This window comes from Peromyscus maniculatus, chromosome 18 (assembly GCF_049852395.1).
Source record: "Peromyscus maniculatus bairdii isolate BWxNUB_F1_BW_parent chromosome 18, HU_Pman_BW_mat_3.1, whole genome shotgun sequence".
Taxonomy (NCBI): Eukaryota; Metazoa; Chordata; class Mammalia; order Rodentia; family Cricetidae; genus Peromyscus; species Peromyscus maniculatus.
This window is the reverse complement of record NC_134869.1, coordinates 4,136,778-4,155,438: the sequence shown is the minus strand read 5'-3', so window position 1 is coordinate 4,155,438 and position 18,661 is coordinate 4,136,778. Positions and strand designations below refer to the sequence as shown.

The 18,661-nt window shown below is 40.0% G+C and overlaps 1 protein-coding gene across 4 annotated transcripts in view; it reads right to left on the bottom strand.

The window, feature by feature from the left end:
* Window positions 1-18,661, bottom strand: part of LOC121830722 (disks large homolog 5-like) — a 249,446-nt gene that overhangs the window by 52,997 nt on the left and 177,788 nt on the right. The gene's annotated exons all lie outside the window — the stretch shown is intronic.

The window sequence follows — 18,661 nt, the reverse complement described above, 5'->3', positions numbered from 1 at the left end:
CTGTCAGGGAAGGAGAGAGGCATGAAGGCAAAGGACAATGGGAGAATGGGAAGGGATTTTCTCAAAGTGGGATATGTCCATTGTTTTCTACTACTAATCTCCACTAGCATTTGTTAGAAAGGTGACAATAGCTGAGGCAGAGTCAGCACCTGTCCCAGGACTCCACTTTCAAAATGGAACAGGACGAACTGCTGTTACACTGCTACCCAGTGAGTGACAGCCTCAGAAGTCATCAACTACCATGAGGAGAGGAGGTAGGGACAGCCTCATGGCTTTCTGCTTTCTGGTCAATCCCACTGCAAGTTGTGTTTAATGTTGGTGAAGGGACAGGCTAGAGGACAAATTTCAAACAGCTCTGTTCCCCAAGGCCCAGGTACTGCAAATGGAACAATACAAGCCTCATGATAAGAGAATCTTGATGATAAACTGAGTCTCAGAAATGATCGACCAGTATTTGAACTGTGTACGTATGGCCTGAGTCTGCCCCATCCCCACTGACCTTCCTCTTCTCAGCAGTGAACTTCTGTAGTAGGAGAGGATGATTGGATGGGAAGCTGTCCCCAAGCAATGATGATAGCTGTTGCCTTCGGGCACCTTCCCTAATTACCACTCCAAAAACATCTGCATAGCTTGACCACCTTTGTGCTCCCCTGAGCAGAGTGAGGCCTGGCCTCTGTGACTTTCCATAAGGAATCATTGTCATGGTTACATGTGTGCCCTTGACAGGTTGGCAGCTCACTCTATTAAAGTGGCCTGTGGTTCACAACTAAAATAATGTGAGCAGGAATCAATTTCTGGTAAATCAGTGCAGACATTCTTTGTGGAAAGACCTGATCACACATCAGTGAGAGGACAAGACAAGGAGCTTTCTTGAAAGGGATCACTAAGGCATGGTTCATTGTTCCAGGGGTTTTCAAGGTAGAAGACAAATGACATTTTGAGAAATGTTTCCATAGCAAGGACCAAAGGAGCACCCTCATAGTGCATGCCATGAATGACCTACAGGAGGGGACACCATGCCCACTCTGCATAAGAGGCCCCATAGAGATCTGCACAACCCTCATGTGCCTATCAATGGATGACCATCCTCTGCTGTTATATTAACTGCCTGTGATATGCCTTCATGGGAGCAGGTCACAGAAGGAAGGAAAGGCAGCAAGGACCTTGTTGGGACTCTATTTTGTTATCTCTACTCAGAAGCAACAATTTTCCACATGAGCTCATGGTGCCTCTTTACCATGACCACAGTCACCAATTCAACAGCAAGGACTCTTCCAAGCACCACTGACTCCTCCCTACTTCCCCTTTCTGTTTGTGTAATATGCAGTTTATTTAATCTGGAGTCTCTGCTGTGTGTGTTGGTGTCTATGCCCACTTCCCTTGGAAAGAGCCAATGTTCCTCAGAATAGACTTGAGATATAAGAGAAGGGCTGTAATTACAGTCATCTATCAATATCCAAATGTTAAATTTTCTCAGAAAGGTTGAGCATAATCCAAGGCTAATTACAAATTACAAAGTAGCTTCAGGCAAACCTGGAGTCCAAAGTATCCATTGCTTCAATCCTAAAGAGAAACAGGTACTAGAGAGTTCCAGAATATCAATGTAAGCAGGCTTAACTCTAACACAAAAACTGCCTGGATATCACCATACCCTGAAAATAGCCTAGGCTAACATGGTCCCTGAAAAAGCCCATGCTAAGTATCTAAAGTGAAAGTATACCAGGATTAACCATTAAACCAAGATGTCAAGACAAAAGTATTCCAAGGCCTGAGGATGAACCTGATGAAGACCAGGAATAAAGCCTAAATTAGCAATGGCTTTCCCTTATCTAGAAAAGCCAGAGACCAACCCTAAGAATAAAATTGCCAAACCCTGACCTAAAAGAGGCCTGCACCAAAACCTGAAGCTGAATAAGCTCTGACCCAGAGGAAAAACAGAGGTATCCCTGGGCCAGTCCATTAAATGGAAGAGCCAAGGCCAAAGGAGAAGGAAAAGTAACAAAATGTAATGCAACAAAAAGAAAAGAAAAGAATGGCCATGCCTAACCTTGACCCTGAAGGAAGCTGGCCCCAACCAAAAGGGAAATGTGTCCTACCCTATCCCTCAGAAGAAAAAGACCTGGCTCAAAGAAAGAAAAGGAGAATATCCATGCCTCATATTTACCTGGACTAAAGCCAGGACCCTCACCAAGATGAGAAGTTGGCCTCAGCATAACTCTGACCCTGAAGACTGGGCCAAATGAAGAAAGGTCGTGGGCCCAGACCAATCCCTCAAATGAGAGGCCAGGACAAAGCAAGAAAAGGGAACACAGAGGCCTAACACTTGCCCTGACAAAAGCCTGAGATAAAACAAGGAGAGAAGAATACCAGGGACATTCTCTTAAATGAAAGAGGCCAAGAAAAAAAACTGTCTGTCTATAATCCTTACCCTGATGAAGTATGGGCCTAAGCAAGAAGAGATGCGGGCCACTTCATAACCTTAAGGCTGAAAATGACCAGGCCAAAACCAACAAAATTAGTGGGCCTGATTCCAGTCCTCACTATGAATATGTCTGGGACGTAATAAAGAAGAGAAGTGGGACTGGGCCATCCCCTTAAAGAAAGAACACCAAGAGAAAACCAGGAAAACATCTATGTCCAGGTCTAATCCTTATTCTGAAAACACCAAGCACCAAATGAAGGAGGTCTGAGGCAAATATTGACTGGGAAGAATTCAGAGCTCATACAAAGCTCATAGAACAAACTAGGCAAAATCAAATGTTACAAGACAACCACAGACCTTGATGAAGAGAAACCACAAACCCTAAAATCAAGGGAGCTCCTGCCAACCCAATGAGAGATATGTGGCCAGACTTAATGTTGACCCTAGGAAGTCCAGTTTGAAGAGATAATTTAAATGGAGCCTGCCCCAACCACAATGAACTCTTCCTAGACCAAACACTGATCAAGTAGCCAAGGACCAAGACCTGTGTGAAAGAAGTCCAGGCAATCCAAGAAGAGAAACATGCCTGACCATAAACTGCTATCAGTGGAGACCTGCAGCCTACTAAGCAAGAATTAAACCCTTAAGCCCTGAACTTTAGGATGTGTGGGCAGAATATTTTCTTCTTCATCCAACACTCTAATCAAAAGGGATCCAGAAATACCATGTTCTCAATGGAGCCAATGGCTCCCTTAGAGATGAAAGGAAATGGACAACATTAACATATTTGGTAGTTAGACGGAATTCTGATCCCAGACCTTGATATTTTATAGTCAATCAAGGCCTCAAAAGAGAAACACAGAAGAATGTTTGTTGAAAATCTTAGCCACTCAAACTTCATATACAGATATAAGTTGATATCCTGAGTGCCAACTGTGTGGAACACATACATTTCATTTACAAGACATACCATCCTCAATACATGCACACCAGGATGTGCTACTCACCATATGATTCAAGCTCTCATCTGGGTAACCAATGAATATGGACATAGCGTAATACAAATGGTGTTATACTGCACGATGTTGTAGCCTGATAAAATTCCAAATCTTGATTTCAACTGACATTTTTAGGAACAAAGAAGTCTCAAAAGTAACACCCCTTCATGATAAAGGTCTTGGAGAGATCAGGAATACAAGGAACATACCTAAAACTAATAAAGGCAGTTTACAACAAGCCAACAGCCAACATATAATTAAATGAAGAGAAACTCTAAGCAATTCCACTAAAATCAAGAACAAGACAAGGCTGTCCACTCTCCCCATATCTATTCAATATGTACTCAAAGTCCTAGCTAGAGCAATAAGACAACAAAAGGAGAGCAAGGGGATACAAATTGGAAAGGAAGAAGTCAAACTTTTTCTATTTCCAGATGATATGATAGTCTACATAAGTGACCCCCAAAACTGTAACAGGGAATGCCTGCAGCTAATAAACCCCTTCAGTAATGCAGCAGGATACAAGATTAACTAAAAAAAAAGTAGCTCTCCTATATACAACTGATAAATGGGCTGAAAAGAAATCAGAAAAACATCACCTTTACAATAGCCACAAATAATATAAAACACCTTGGGGTAACTCTAACTAAGCAAGTGAAAGAGCTGTATGATAAGAATTTTAAGTATCTGTAGAAAGAAAATGAAGAAGATATCACAAAATGGACAAATCTCCCATGCTCATGGATAGGTAATATTAACATAGTAAAATGGCAATCTTACCAAAAGCATTCTACAGATTCAATGTGTTCCCCATCAAAATCCCAACACAATTCTTCACAGACCTGGAAAGAACAATACTCAACTTCATATAGAAAAACAAATAACCCAGAATAGCTTAAACAATCCTGTACAATAAAGCAACCACTGGAGGCAACACCATCCCTGACCTCCACTTTTGCTACAGAGTTACAGTAATAAAAACAACTTAGTATTGGCATAAAACTGACATGTGAACCAATCAATTGAATTGAAGATCCTGACATTAATCTGCATACCTATGAACACCTGATTTTTGACAAAGAAGCCAAACCTACACAATGGAAAAAAGAAATCGTGCTGGCATAACTGGATGTCAACATGCAGAAGGCTGCAAATAGATCCATATCTGTCACCGTGCACAAAACTCAAGTCTAAGTGCATCAAAGACCTCAACATAAATCCAGTTACATTGAACCTGATAGAAGAGAAAGTAGAAGTAGTCTTGAATGCACTGGCACAGGAGATCACTTCCTAAATCTAACACCAGTAGCGTAGACACTGAGAGCAACAATTAATAAATGGGACCTTTTGAAACTGAGATGCTTCTGTAAGGCAAAGGACACAGTAAATAAGACAAAATGAGAGCCTACAGAATGGGAAAAGATCTTCACCAACCCCGCATCTGACAGAAGGATGATCTAAAAAATATGTAAAGAACTCAGGAAACTAGATATCAAAATACTGAACAATCAAATTAAAAATGGGGTGCAGATCTAAACAGAATTCTCAACAGAAGAATCTCAAATGGCCAAAAGAGAGTTAAGGAAATATTCAACATCCTTAGTTATCAGGAAAATACAAATCAAAATGACCCTGAGATATCATCTTATACCTGTCAGAATGGCTAAGCTAAAAACACTGATAAAAGCTTATGCTAGACAGAATGCAGAGCAAGGGGAACACTCTTCGACTGTTGGTGGGAATGCAAACTTGTACAGCCACTTTGGAAATCAGTATGGAGGTTTCTCATAAAATTGGGAATCAATCTATCTCAAGAACCAGCTATACCACTCTTGGGCATATACCCAAGGAATGCTCAGTCATACTACAAGGATACATGCTCAACTACGTTCATAGCAGCATTATTTGTAATAGCAAGAACCTGGAAACAACCTAGAAGACCCTCAACTGATGAGAAAATGTGGTACATATACACAATGGAATAATATGCAGCAGTAACAGACAATGACATCATGAAGTTTTCAGGCAAATGGATAGAACTAGAAAATGTTATCCTGAGTGAGGTAACCCAGACTCAGAAGGACAAACATGATATGTACTCACTCATAAGTGGATACTAGATGTAAAGCAAAGGATAACCAGACTACAACCCACAGCTCCAGAGAAGCTAGGTAACAAGGTGGACCCTAAGAGGGACACATGGATCACCCCGGGAAGGAAAATAGATGAGATCTCCATGAGGAAACTGGGGAGGAGGGGGGTGATGGAGGGTAAGGGGTTGGGGGTGAGAAAATAAGGGAACAGGATGGTTGATCTGGAACAGGGACATAGTGGAAGAGCAAGGAGATACCATGATAGAGGGAGAAATTACTGGGATAGGGTGTAACTGGGTGCTAGGGAAGTTCCCAGGACTCCATCAGGATGACCTAAGCTTAGATGACTAGCAATAGTGGAGAGAGTGTCTGAACTGTCTTAGTACAGTAATCAGATTGGTGAATACCCTGTCATCATAGAGCCCTCACCCAGTAACTGATGTAAGCAGATCCAGAGATCCACAGCCAAACACCAGGCCAAACTCTGGGAGTCTGGCCAAAGAGAGAGAAGAGGATTCTATGAGTAAGGAGGCATCAAGATCATGACGGGAAAACCTACAGAGACAACCAAATCAAACTAGAGGGAACTCATGAACTTTAGACCAACAGCTATGGAGCCTCTGTGGGACTGGACTAGGCCCTCTGCATAATCAAGACAGTTGTTTAGCTTGATCTGCTTAAGGAGCCCCCTGGCAGTAGTATCTAGTATCAGGATCCATCCCTGGTGCATGGGCTGGTTTTTGGAGCTCACTACCTATGGTGGTACACCTTGCACAGCCTTGATGCAGAGGGAGGGTCTTGGACCTGCCTCTACTGAATGGACCAGTCTCTGCTGACTCCCCATGAGAGGCCTTACCTTGTTGGAGGAGGGAGTACGGGGTGGGTTGAAGGGGGAAATGCTGGAAAAGCAGGAGGAGGGAAGAGAGGGGTATCTGTGCTTGTTATATAAAATGAAAACAATTCTTAATGAAAAAAGAGAGAAAAATATATGTATTAGAGAAGCAGTACATTATGGCCAATTCACTGGGCATGATGGAGCTGTGCTTACAGAAGAGAAAAAAATTAAATGGTTGCTTCATCAGGGACTTCAGGACTTGTGTGTGGCTCTCCAGCCTTTGCAGAGCCCAATGGAAGAAAGTGATCTTGTGGAAACAATTAACAGTTTAAGGAAAGGGTGAAGTGTTGTATAACAATTTTCTTTATTATAATATGATATTCTTTTCTGTTATATTTGAGATTATAATCACATTATTTTCTCTTCTCATTTATCCTTCTAAATCTTCCCTATACACTTCCTTGCTCTCTTTCTAATTTATGACCTGCCTTTTCATTAATTGCTGTTATAAGCTTATACATATATACATATGTGTGTATATGTGTGTAGTTATATATTCCTAAATGTAAACCAATCATTCTGTATAGCTAGAATATATGTTGTCAGGATTGATCATTTGATATTGAGTATCCAAGTAGTGTGCTCTTCCCTGGGTAGGGCTATTTCCTTAAGTCTCAGAAACTTCTATGGAGGTCCATAATACTCTGGAAAAGCTGAAACTTACAGGATTAACAAGGTTCTTCCGCTCCCAAGGTTAAATAGGTGGTAACTAAGGAGAACTGAAGAAATGAGACACTCTGTCTCATTCAGCTGCAAACAAGTCATGCAGACACATTCAGAATTCTAGTCTTCATGAGTCACCCATTCTAATGTGAGACATTGTGATGCCACACATTACAGATATTCATGTTCTTATAATTAATTCCATACCTATTCTCCTGTATTAACCTCAATAAACTCATTAATTTGAGGGAATAGGAATTCCACAGTCTTCCCTGGGAAGCAGACAGATAAAGGGGAACTGATAAGTAATACAAATGGTCAACTTCTGGCTTCCTTTTTATTTTCTGTACTGAGACAAAGGCTTAGTAGGCTTTGTCTTCCACCAACAGGCTGCCTCTTCCAGCTGTCTGGTTGAGGACAGATAGGTATGTTCACAGTCAGTCCTGAACATGGTCACTTGAACCTGCAGGTGATCACCCAGAGTCAGATATTGGGGCAAAAGCTGAAAAATCAGAGATGCGGAGTAGGAAGCCAATTATTCTATCAATCAATCTATCTATCTTTCTTTCTTTCTTTCTTTCTTTCTTTCTTTCTTTCTTTCTTTCTTTCTTTCTTTCTCTTTCTTTCTTTTTTCTTTCTTTCTCCTTCCTTCCTTCCTTCCTTCCTTCCTTCCTTCCTTCCTTCCTTCCTTTCTTTCTTTCTTTCTTTCTTTCTTTCTTTGGTTTTTCAAGATAGTGTTTCTGTGTGTAGCTTTGCACCTTTCCTGGAACTCGCTTTGGAGACCAGGCTGGCCTCGAAGTCACAGAGATCCGCCTGCCTCTGCCTCCCGAGTGCTCAGGCTGGCCTTGAACTCACAGATATCTGTCTGCCTCTGCCTCCTGGGTGCTGGGATTTAAGACGTGCACCACCACCGCCCAGCTCTTTCTTTCTATTTATTTTATGTACATTGGTGTTTTGCCTGTGTGTGTCTGTGCAAAGGTCCCCTGGAACTAGAGTTACAGACAGTTGTCAGCTGCCATGTGGGTGCTGGGAATTGAACCTGGGTCCTCTGGAAGAGCAGTCACTGTTCTTCACTCCTGAGTCATCTCTCCAGCCCCAGCCAATACTTCTTAACCCTATGAAATACTCCACCAAAAGAGAGTACGTACCTCTCTCACCCCACCTTATCACACTCTCTATTTGCCCAGTGACTTTCTCATATTCTGTAGGCCACCACTTAAATTATATTTGCTTATGCTGAAATAAAAAGTAATATTTCATAAGATCCTATTTGTTGAATTTGGTCTCATTTGCTATTGGATGAGAGTCCTACTCAGAAATCCCTTACCTGTTCTTGGAATTGGGAGTATTTACTATACTGTGACCTTTGACAATTTCAGGGTATCAGGTCTCATTTTGACATCTATGATGCATTTGGTGCAGAGCTTGCGTATAGTAGAAGATAAAGAACAGAGTTTCATTTTCTGCATGCTGAAAACAATTTTTCATAATGACCATATTTGAGACAGTATCTCAAATGCCAACATATATGTGAGATACAAATATGTGTGCAAAGTTATACTAGGTACTCACAAGTGCATTCTGCTTACCAAGTGGACCACTTTGAGGGAACCAGCCATGCAGTAATATGAGGTCAAGCTCTGACCACTCAGAGTAAGGAAGGCATGGCAACCACTTGCATTAAAATAAATTTGCAGCAGGACTTATAGCCTGGCTCAAACACTACAGATTATGTGGTCATTTTCTTGGGTCCCCAAACCCATTCTCACACTAGTAAAATATAAAAAATGTAAACACAGAAGAGGACAAATGATCCTGTGGTGATGAATAATATTTAGATTGCCCCATAATTCCAGCTCTAAGTGTCTTTTTAATGATTACAATTTTCACCAAATCTAATTGTTTAATGCTGCACAGGAAGTGTAAAAAAGAGCATATATGCTGTGTTTATTGTAAAATAAACATACTGGGTACTGTGGATGCTATAATGATGGTTATGAATGAAAATTTAACATAGACATACCAGCTGTGTCACTCCTGGGTGTGCCTGCTTCTAAAAGCGAACTCACTATACTGGATTATGTATTTGTGTGTATGTGAGTTTGTTTGTAATTTTTATCATTGTGCTACCTACAACACAGATGATTTATGGAATGAACTTAGATGACTACCAATATACTAATGGATAAAGAAAGCATGATATACACAAATAATGCAAGATAATTCAATAAAGAAAAACTATAGAAAAAATTAATCATATAATCCTCAAGAAAATTGCTATAACTATGTATCATCAAACTTAAGAAATAGACAATTCTCCAAATACAAATATCCCATATCTTGTCTCATAAATGGAATCTAGAAAAAAACATCAAAGTAGGAGGAAAATTTTTGAGGAAGCGTGAGGGCACATATTTTAGATGGAGGAAGTAAAATAGGGTAGTGATGGGATGTATATGAACAAATTACAAACTTTGTATAATTAATATGTACAGAATAATAAGATTAATTTCAAAAGTAGCAAAACAGAAAAAGAATTACTTATATGCATAAGGGCTTATAGATTTTAATAAAACGAAACATAATGACTACATTTTTACTATCTTCTAAACTTCTGTTAAAATGTTTGAATGATGGGGCTAGAGTTGGCCTCACAGAAAAACACACACTGTACTCTTTCAAAGAACCTGAGTTCAGTTTCCATCACCCATCGCAGTGATTCATATTCAAACACCAATATCTCTAGTTCCAGGAAATCTGGAGCCTCTCCTTATCTCTGTGGGAACTGCTCTCCTGTGCACATACCTCCCCCTATAAACACATATGTGGAATTTTAAAAGTATTCTCTCCAAATTTCCCTATTGAGTTTTCTGGAACCAGAGAGGCAGAGAGGGTTGCATGGATGCTGTACATGACGTCAGTTCATTCTCACACTCTCAGTTGTAAGAATAAAGGAGTGTAGTTAATAAATTATAAGTACTATAAGGTCATTCTGGAACCCAGAATCCTAAAAGATTTACAGTAGTATATAAAATAATTGGACCACGTAAGAAATCTGTGTTGTATAAAGTTGATGCAAATAAATCTGCATAAAATTTAAACATTATAAGGGCTTTCTTAGCATTTCATTAGTTTTAGTCACTGAAAGTTACAGTGTGCCTAATTCCATCACCACATTGTCATACGTCATGTATATTTAATTAAGAAGGATTACAAAAGCTTTGAAATCCACCATAACAAAAGACAGAAATTTTGGCATGAATAATCTGTAAACTATCAACTATTATTTGGTCTGGCTGACACAACACACAATGGATGAGCTCCAGAGGTCTGGCAGCTTCTGACATAAGTCACCAAGGAAGGAGCTCTGAGTCTAGTAGCCCATGGGCCTCCAGTGCCTAAAAAAAACTATTAACTTTTTTTAAAAGATGTCTAAATAACAATCTAGGTGAGGGGATAAATAGAATAAAAACCCAAAAGCAGACACAGACAGACATTCTGGACAGAACCTGTGAAGTTAAAATTATCAAGATAGAAGACTCAAACTAACCATGTAATTGCAATAAACATAAAGGTCTAATAAGAGAGAAATTGCCAGACTAGATAAACAACCACAAAAGATTTCACTCTATGATGAATAGAAAACAAATGTATGGGCAGAGTGTCAGAGTAAGGAGGCAGGAAAAGGCAGAGTTCTTTAAAATGTCCTAGTACCCATGTTACCGCCAAAGTAAACTGCGGAACAATAAGTTTTACTAGGTAAAGAATCTATTATGAATAACACAAATACTATAATATACATGTGTGTGGTGAAAAGGGATCAATTTTCCAGGCAGACAGAACACTCCACTTGAAAAGTATTTAACTACGAATCCTCCAACCTGGATGAGAAAGTGGATGGAAACTGACAAATCCACAATTAAAGTTGGAGATGGGAGTTGACAGAACAAAAGTAGGGAAAGTCCAACAGCTTAACTTGCAAATGCTCATTGTGTAAAGCGATGTTGGTCAGGTTCAAGGCCCGTGGCTTCAGTACACCATCAATGCTAGACCTGCATGAGATACAGCAGCTCCTAATGCCACTAAGATGATGGAAAGATGATGGACAGGTGGGAAAGATGGGGGTCGGGGGAGTGAAGTGCTTTACTTTTTCTTCTTTTTAATTATTGTTTATATTGTCTCATTTATATTCCCCTTTTCTTTCCTTTGTGGGGGGACTCTAAAACAGTGAGAGGCAGATATGGAACCTCATGACTAGGTGGAGTGGATGGAGCCTGTGTCAGGGGCCACATGTCTCTGGTGCAGAGTGATTCTGTGCAAGACTGAAAAAGGGGAGAGGTGGTTGATGCTTCTCTTTTACCACATCAGATCTCAGATTCTATTGAGAAAGTTCTTCCAGAGACTGATTTACTCTGGTGAAGCTCCTCTGGGATAGATCTGACTCCTGAGACTAACAGTGAGGCAGAGATTTAATGTATAAAGGAATTTATCCCCTGGGTCTCCAGACTGGAGCTGTCACATCAAGGGTAAAAAGAACCTACTGTCCTCTGATCTTCCTGTGTGTGTGGGAGGGGGTGCCAGGTCTTACCCCACTGAAGCTAAGACATCTGGTTTTTCATTTCTCACTTAAACTAGAATCTCTCCATTTCATATAATTACTCATTCAATTAGATTACTGTGTGTTCCGTTTGAGAAATTTCAGACTTGTGTTACTTTACTTTCTTGCCCAGTGATTCTGTGTAATTCATAACTGAGATAATGCTGTTGTGAGGACCAAACTACTCTAAAAGGTCTATCTCTGTCTGGTGCATTGCTCAGGGTTCTATTGGGTAACACCTTAAAGGATGCATTTCTATATATACAGAAGGCTATTTTTTAGTATGACTTAGAGGCTGTGGTTCAGATAATTGAACATTGGCTGGCTATGATGACAAAGTCCAAGAATCCAGCAGTTTCTCAGTCCACTACACTTGATGTCTCACCCATCAGTAGTATAGTCTGGAATCCCAAAGAAGTTGGCTCCAATGCCAGTGAAGGAATGGACTTGCTGGCAAGGTGAGAGCAAGCAGCTAAAGAGCAAAAGCTCCCTTCCTCCATTTCTGCACATGGGCTTCCAGCACAAGGCCTGCCTGAGATTACAGGTCAGGTTTGGGGGCTCACAACACCTGATTTAAAGGTGTTTCTTTCCTCATCAAAATCCAGTTAAAAGAATGTCTCCCAACTGCAAAAACCTGAATTCCATGTGGATCTTTTCTCTTCAAATTAAGCAAAAATATCTCACAGGTGTGCCCCTCCATTTTTGGGTCTTAGTTAATTCCAGATGTAATAAATTTGACAACTAAAAATAGCTATCACAACTGCACCCCATGCAAACTTGACATACACAATTATATCTTTTTATGTCATGATTAATTTCCAAATGTAAAACAATAACCAGGTCAAAATAATGCCTAAACATGATATAATTATTCCAAGTACAAGGGAAACACATTGTGTATTAGACCAGCTCAAAATTATTCCTAGCATGATTTAACTGTTCCTGTACAACTGCAAACACATTATAAAGTCAGAATAAGTGGTAATGTCCCTTGAGGGACATTCTTTTAGTATCTCAAATTTAAATATAACACCAATATTCTCCCTTCATTGGAATGAATGTTTTTATTTATTTGTTTATTTTTGTTTTTACATCCTAACCAAAGTTTCACCTCTGTCCTCTCCTCTCATCCCCTCCCCCCACCTCCTCTCTTCCTGCTCCACATCCATTCTTCTTTCTCTTTTTTCCCTTCAGAAATGGGCAGGCCTACTATGGACATCTGCCTGTCGTGTTATATCAAGGTGTGGTGAGACTAGGCATGACCTCTTCTATTAAGGCTGGATGTATGGGGTTGGGAATTTAGCTCAGTGGTAGAGTGCTTGCCTAGCAAGATCAAGGCCCTGGTTCAGTCCTCAGCTCAAACAATCAAACAAAAGAAAGAAAGAAAGGAAGGAAGGAAGGAAGGAAGGAAGGAAGGAAGGAAGGAAGGAAGGAAGGAAGGAAGGAAAAGGAAGAAAGGAAGGAAGGAAGGAAGGAAGGAAGGAAGGAAGAAAGGAAGGAAGGAAGAAAGGAAGAAAGGAAGAAAGAAAGAAAGAAAGAAAGAAAGAAAGAAAGAAAGAAAGAAAGAAAGAAAGAAAGAAAGAAAGAAAGAAAGAAAGAAAGGCTGGATATAGCAATTCTATAGGAGGACTAGGTCCCCAAAGCAGAAGTTAGAGACAAGCCCTGCTCCCACTGTTAAAAGTCTCATAAGAAGACCAAGTTCTACAACTGTAAAATATATGCAGAGGGCCTAGGTAAGATCCATGCATGCTCCGTGATTTGTGGTTCAGTCTCTAAGTCACTATGAGCCTAGGTTAGTTAGTTCTGTGGTATGCTTGTGAGGCTCCTGACCCCACTAGCTCCTACAAAAATTTAATCGTTTATTCATTATTTTATGTGCATTGGTGTTTTGCCTTCATATATGCCTGTGTGATGGTGTTGAATCCTCTGGAACTGGAATTACAAACAGTTGTGAGTTGCATTCAATTTTTTCATTATTTTAAAAATCAATTATTTCATATGATGAGTGTATGGAAATCTACTGATCAGAATTTAAAATAATAACAAATATCCATTTACTTATTGAGTGGGGGGGAATACATACTTACATACTTACATACATACATACATACTTACATACTTACATACATACATACATACATACATACATACATACATACATACATCAATAGGGAGAGAATGAACACACAATACACACCATGCCATTTTCACATTCTGTTCATATGGAGGTCAATGAACAAATTAGGAGGAGTAAGCTCTTTCCTTCCACCCAACTAGGCATCTCAGTGGCCCTTCCCTGGTACTTTTCATGATCAACTCGTGGCTTTCTGACTTAGAGGGTTTTCCAGTGGTTCTGAAACTTAGAGAATACTTCAATATTAAAGGGCATTGTGAAAATTTGTGCAGAATTTTATTTCAAATGAATGATACTCTTAATAAAAGCTCACCCTAGGGGTAAGAATTCTTGACAGGAGGAGGGTTACTGTGTGTTTAGCTTGAAGAAACTGCTGGTCCAGAGTAACTAATAGGAAAAGGCAAAAGTGAAGTTACTCTGACATGCAGGTAAGTGAGTTCACTGGAAATAACCAGTGAAAAAGCACCAAGGAAGGTTCCAGGGTGAGTCATTGAAATGCCATGTTCCTTCTTGGCATTGTGCCGTTGAGAGTATGTCCTTTGTGCCCCGTGCACTTCTCAGGTCTAACGCTATTAGTCATTAGTGCTCTGAGACCACTGTGAACAGTTCAGTTTTCAGCATTTAACCAGTTTCAGCAATAATCACATACTTATCCCAATATAACATTCCTACATGGATCAAAATTTGCAAGATACTTCAGAACTTAAGTAACCTTTGTGGTTACTACATGTTTTAGAATACTAATGTCTCAAAGACTTAGTGAAAAAACATTCCAATTAGATGAATTACCTTGTATATTTCAATCTCTAGATAATCTTAAAACAAGAATTACTGAAAAGTTGATGCAAAATGACATGCACAGAACATGATATACTGAGATTCATCTTTAAATTTATATAAATGTTGCACTTCAGGATCAAATATGAACACAGTCATTAATTATGCCCAGACTTTTGGCTTTATTTCATACTTGATGGCATTCAGAATATGCTATCTCAAAACATGGGGCTTGACATCGGAAGTTCTTTGAGTGGATGAATTAATGTGAGAAAGGACTCATATCTTCCCCTGAAACTGCTCATACAACCTAGAAAGGACTTTCTGACAATTTCCTGAAGCAGGGCAGAAGCACCACATGTCTCTCCATGGAGGAAAGGTGCAGCCTCATATCTGAAGACTGATGAAGGCACACAGAGAGGACACGATCTGAAAACCTTCACTATTTGCCATTCATCTGCTTGACTCATATTGCTTTCATTTTGACACACATTTCATTACATTCCACTTTCCATCAACTCTAGAATACAACCTCAGGTCTACTACATGCTCTAAGAGGCAGAGTGCTGGCCCCGAGTCATGGTGCATGTCCACGGCATGGGTGAAATGACTGGGCCCACCAGGAGTTGAGTATCAGGAAAGGCCACCGAGTAGGGAAGGGTAGAAGTATTGAAAACTATGGGGGATATATAAAGGCATCATTTTGTGGTATGTAAGGAACTCTGGTAACCATGAAGGGTATAGCCAACTCCAAGGATCAGGACCATAATGAAATCTAGAGGAAGGGCCCATCTCTTCTGGAGCCATGTGCACCTCTGTCCCTACACATTGTAGAATTTGGGGACAGAAACCTGATATGAGACCAGATGAGTGTTTGGAAGATTCCCTTTCTTTGGTAGCCTTGTTCAGGTCTCTAACTGCCTGCTGGGTCAGTAATTCCTCTTGACATGATCACCACAGCAGGACTGATGCGCTTTCCCCATCTCCATGTTCTCCATGGGTCACTCTGAACTGTCCTAGGATGTTACCCCACACAAAACTAAGGAGTGTTCTGGGGCTGCTGGGTGTCACTTGGGACAGCTTTTGGCAGGAGTATGTGAACCTTGTGGTGACTGCTATTTGGTGGAGGCATGAGGACTCTTGGGGATGGACTATTCCTGTTTGCTTGTTCATCTTGTGGAGACTTTAGGCACAAGTGAGATGTTTGTGTCAAAGGCTTTGTTCTTGTCTTTCACACTTGGTAGTCTGGCTAGGGTTGGCATAGACCAGGGAATGAGACCTGTTCAAAGACAGTGCAGGCATGTACAAGAGTAACAGTTGCTCTTATACTTCCATACATATCAAACAGTTTCAGTGAGAGATACCTCTTTCCATCCTTTCCCCTGATAGCTGGAAGCTCATTAAGTTGGGTCCAAGAGGGACCTCTCCAAATAAGAGTGCTGTCTGGCTGCGTACAGAGGCTTCTGAGATTCGGGGTTAGAGGCTCCCCAGGGCAAATGACAGTGAGGTGTTGAAGGATCGCAACTGATGATGCTGTGCTCATCTTCTCCCATCTGCCTTGTTCATTCAGTGCCTGGGCATCAATACTATATGCTGTTATATTTAAGTAATTTGATACTGGACTTAAGTGAACTCCAAAATTTTGCTATTAATGTACCTGACTTTTTAAATTGTAAATTACAATATTTGCTTAATATTATTTGAAAACATGCACGTTTAAGGATTACTTCTTAAGCACAGGATATTCTATGCAATGACAATTAATTCTGGATGAAAACAATCTTGAAAAAATTATCTCATGTCTAAGTGCTTGTCGGGTTTTTTTCTACCTTAGGAAGACTTGTGCTGTGAAAGTTTGCACTAGGTAAGTGAATATGCTTTTCACTTGGTAATCTCTGTTTTGTTGTGGAGTCCCTAACAAGGAACCTAAGATGGGTAGAACCAATGATAAGACTCTCCTCTTTTTAAAAAAAGTACTCTCCTCTCAAAAACATCTTCTATTAGCCCCACCATAATCTGTTCTATTATGCCTTCTAAGTATATCTTGGAGGTTTGTTAATTTGAAAGTAAGAAGCCCCCATAATCTCATAGGGATTGGCAGTATTAGGGGGTGTGGCTTTGTTGGACAGAGTGTGGCCTTGTTGGAGGATTATGTTACAGTGGGGGAGGGTTGAGATCTCTTATGCTCATGCCATGCCTAGTGTCTCAGAGCACTTTTTGCTGCCTGTGGATCAAGATGTAGCTTCATCTCCACATTTTTCTCCTTCTCCAGCACCATGTCTGCCTGCATGCCTCCTTGTCCTGCCATGATCATAATGAACTAAACCTCTGAAACTGTAAGCCACCTGATTAAATGTTTTCCTTATAGTTGTTGCTGTGGTCATGGTGTGTCTTCACAGCACTAGAAACCCTAACTAAGACAGTAGGTATCCACCATAATTACACAGAACAATGGAATCAAAAAAGAATTTTACTTTTGGACCACCCTTTGAGCATGGACTTTGGTATAAACCAGTTCAGATGCAGAATATCTGGTAAAGGGTTGTACATTTATCTGTATTTGTTACAAATGCTTTTAGACCTGTATTATCTTTATAGATACCACTGCAGAGCAAGCCCAAGGACAATCAACTCACCATGCTAAGTAGAAATCTGGGATAGCCATGTGTCATGCAGTGGGTAAGAGCTGATCTGTTGTTCTACACTGAGTAGCAGCATGCAGTCAGAAATACCTTTCTCTTGTGTTCTGCCTTTTTGCCTCCAATTACTTCAGACATGACCTTTCACCCATTGAACTAGAACTTTCCCATACATGCAGTCAGCCCGCCCAAGCCATCTCCTTCCCACGCTACTCACCCTGGTTACCTCTGTGTCTTCAAAGACTAGTGCATTAAATGTTTCCAAAGTCTACACAGAAACATAAACTAGTCCATGCAGGAATTAACAACTCGACTTCTAGGTAACTAAAAGATGTTTTAGATAGAGACAGTGGTGGCCACTATCATCACGGAGAATGATACCTCATGACTTATATATATTGAAGGCTGCATTATTCAGGGGAGAAAAAAATTAAGATTAGTATTAATATTAAACTACTGAAATCATATGCAGTTATAGAAAAAAGTGTTGAAGGAAGTTTTAATATTCATTTCTAGATAATGAAAGCAAAGCTTATTTCTCATATTTCTGCTTTTTGAAAGTTACATTTTATATATTTTCTAATAGGGCAAATGTGGTGTCTCTGTTGTGAATTAAAAAGTTATGCCTTTCCAGTGGGACCAGGTCCTGTGCTCAGTGCATGAGTTGTTGGTTTGAAACTTGGGGCTTATGCAGGGACGCTTGGCTCAGCCTGGGAGGAGGGGACTGGACCTGCCTGAACTGCATTTACCGGGTTGATCTCAATCCTCAAGGGAATCTTTGCCCTGGAGGAGATAGGAATGGAGGGTGGGCTGGGGGGAAGGAGAGGGGGGCGGGAGGGGGTAGAACAAGGGGATCTGTGGTTGATATGTAGAATTATTATTATTTATTGTAAAATAAAATAAAAAGTATACACAAAAGAAAATGTTATAAAAAAAAGTTATGCCTTTCAAAAAACATAACAGGCACTTAGAGTTGAAGGCAGAAAAGAGCTAACACAACAAGGTGGCCACTCAGAAAGTTTGCTGCCTCCTTGGCTGGTGTTTGTGAGTTGGGATTTCAGTTTATTTTTATATTTATATGTACACATGTATATGCAGTTAGATATGGGTGTACACATTATGTATACCATATAGATACATATAAAAACATGAACATAATTATACTCATAGCTCTGCATACAACATGCATACCATATACATGTATACAAATACTACAAAGTTTGTTTCTTTTTAATTTCTTGATATGTCAATTTATTGTATGTCTAATTTAATTTCAAAGTATATTTCTATGTGTGTGTATGTATGTGTGTGCATGCAAAGGTGTAAACAAATACATGTTGTTAAATGTATAAATGTGGGCCCATGTATATGTGTATTGTATAGAAACAAGCATCTGTGTATTGTGGCACAACATCGATGGTGTCTTCATCCTTTATGATGGGG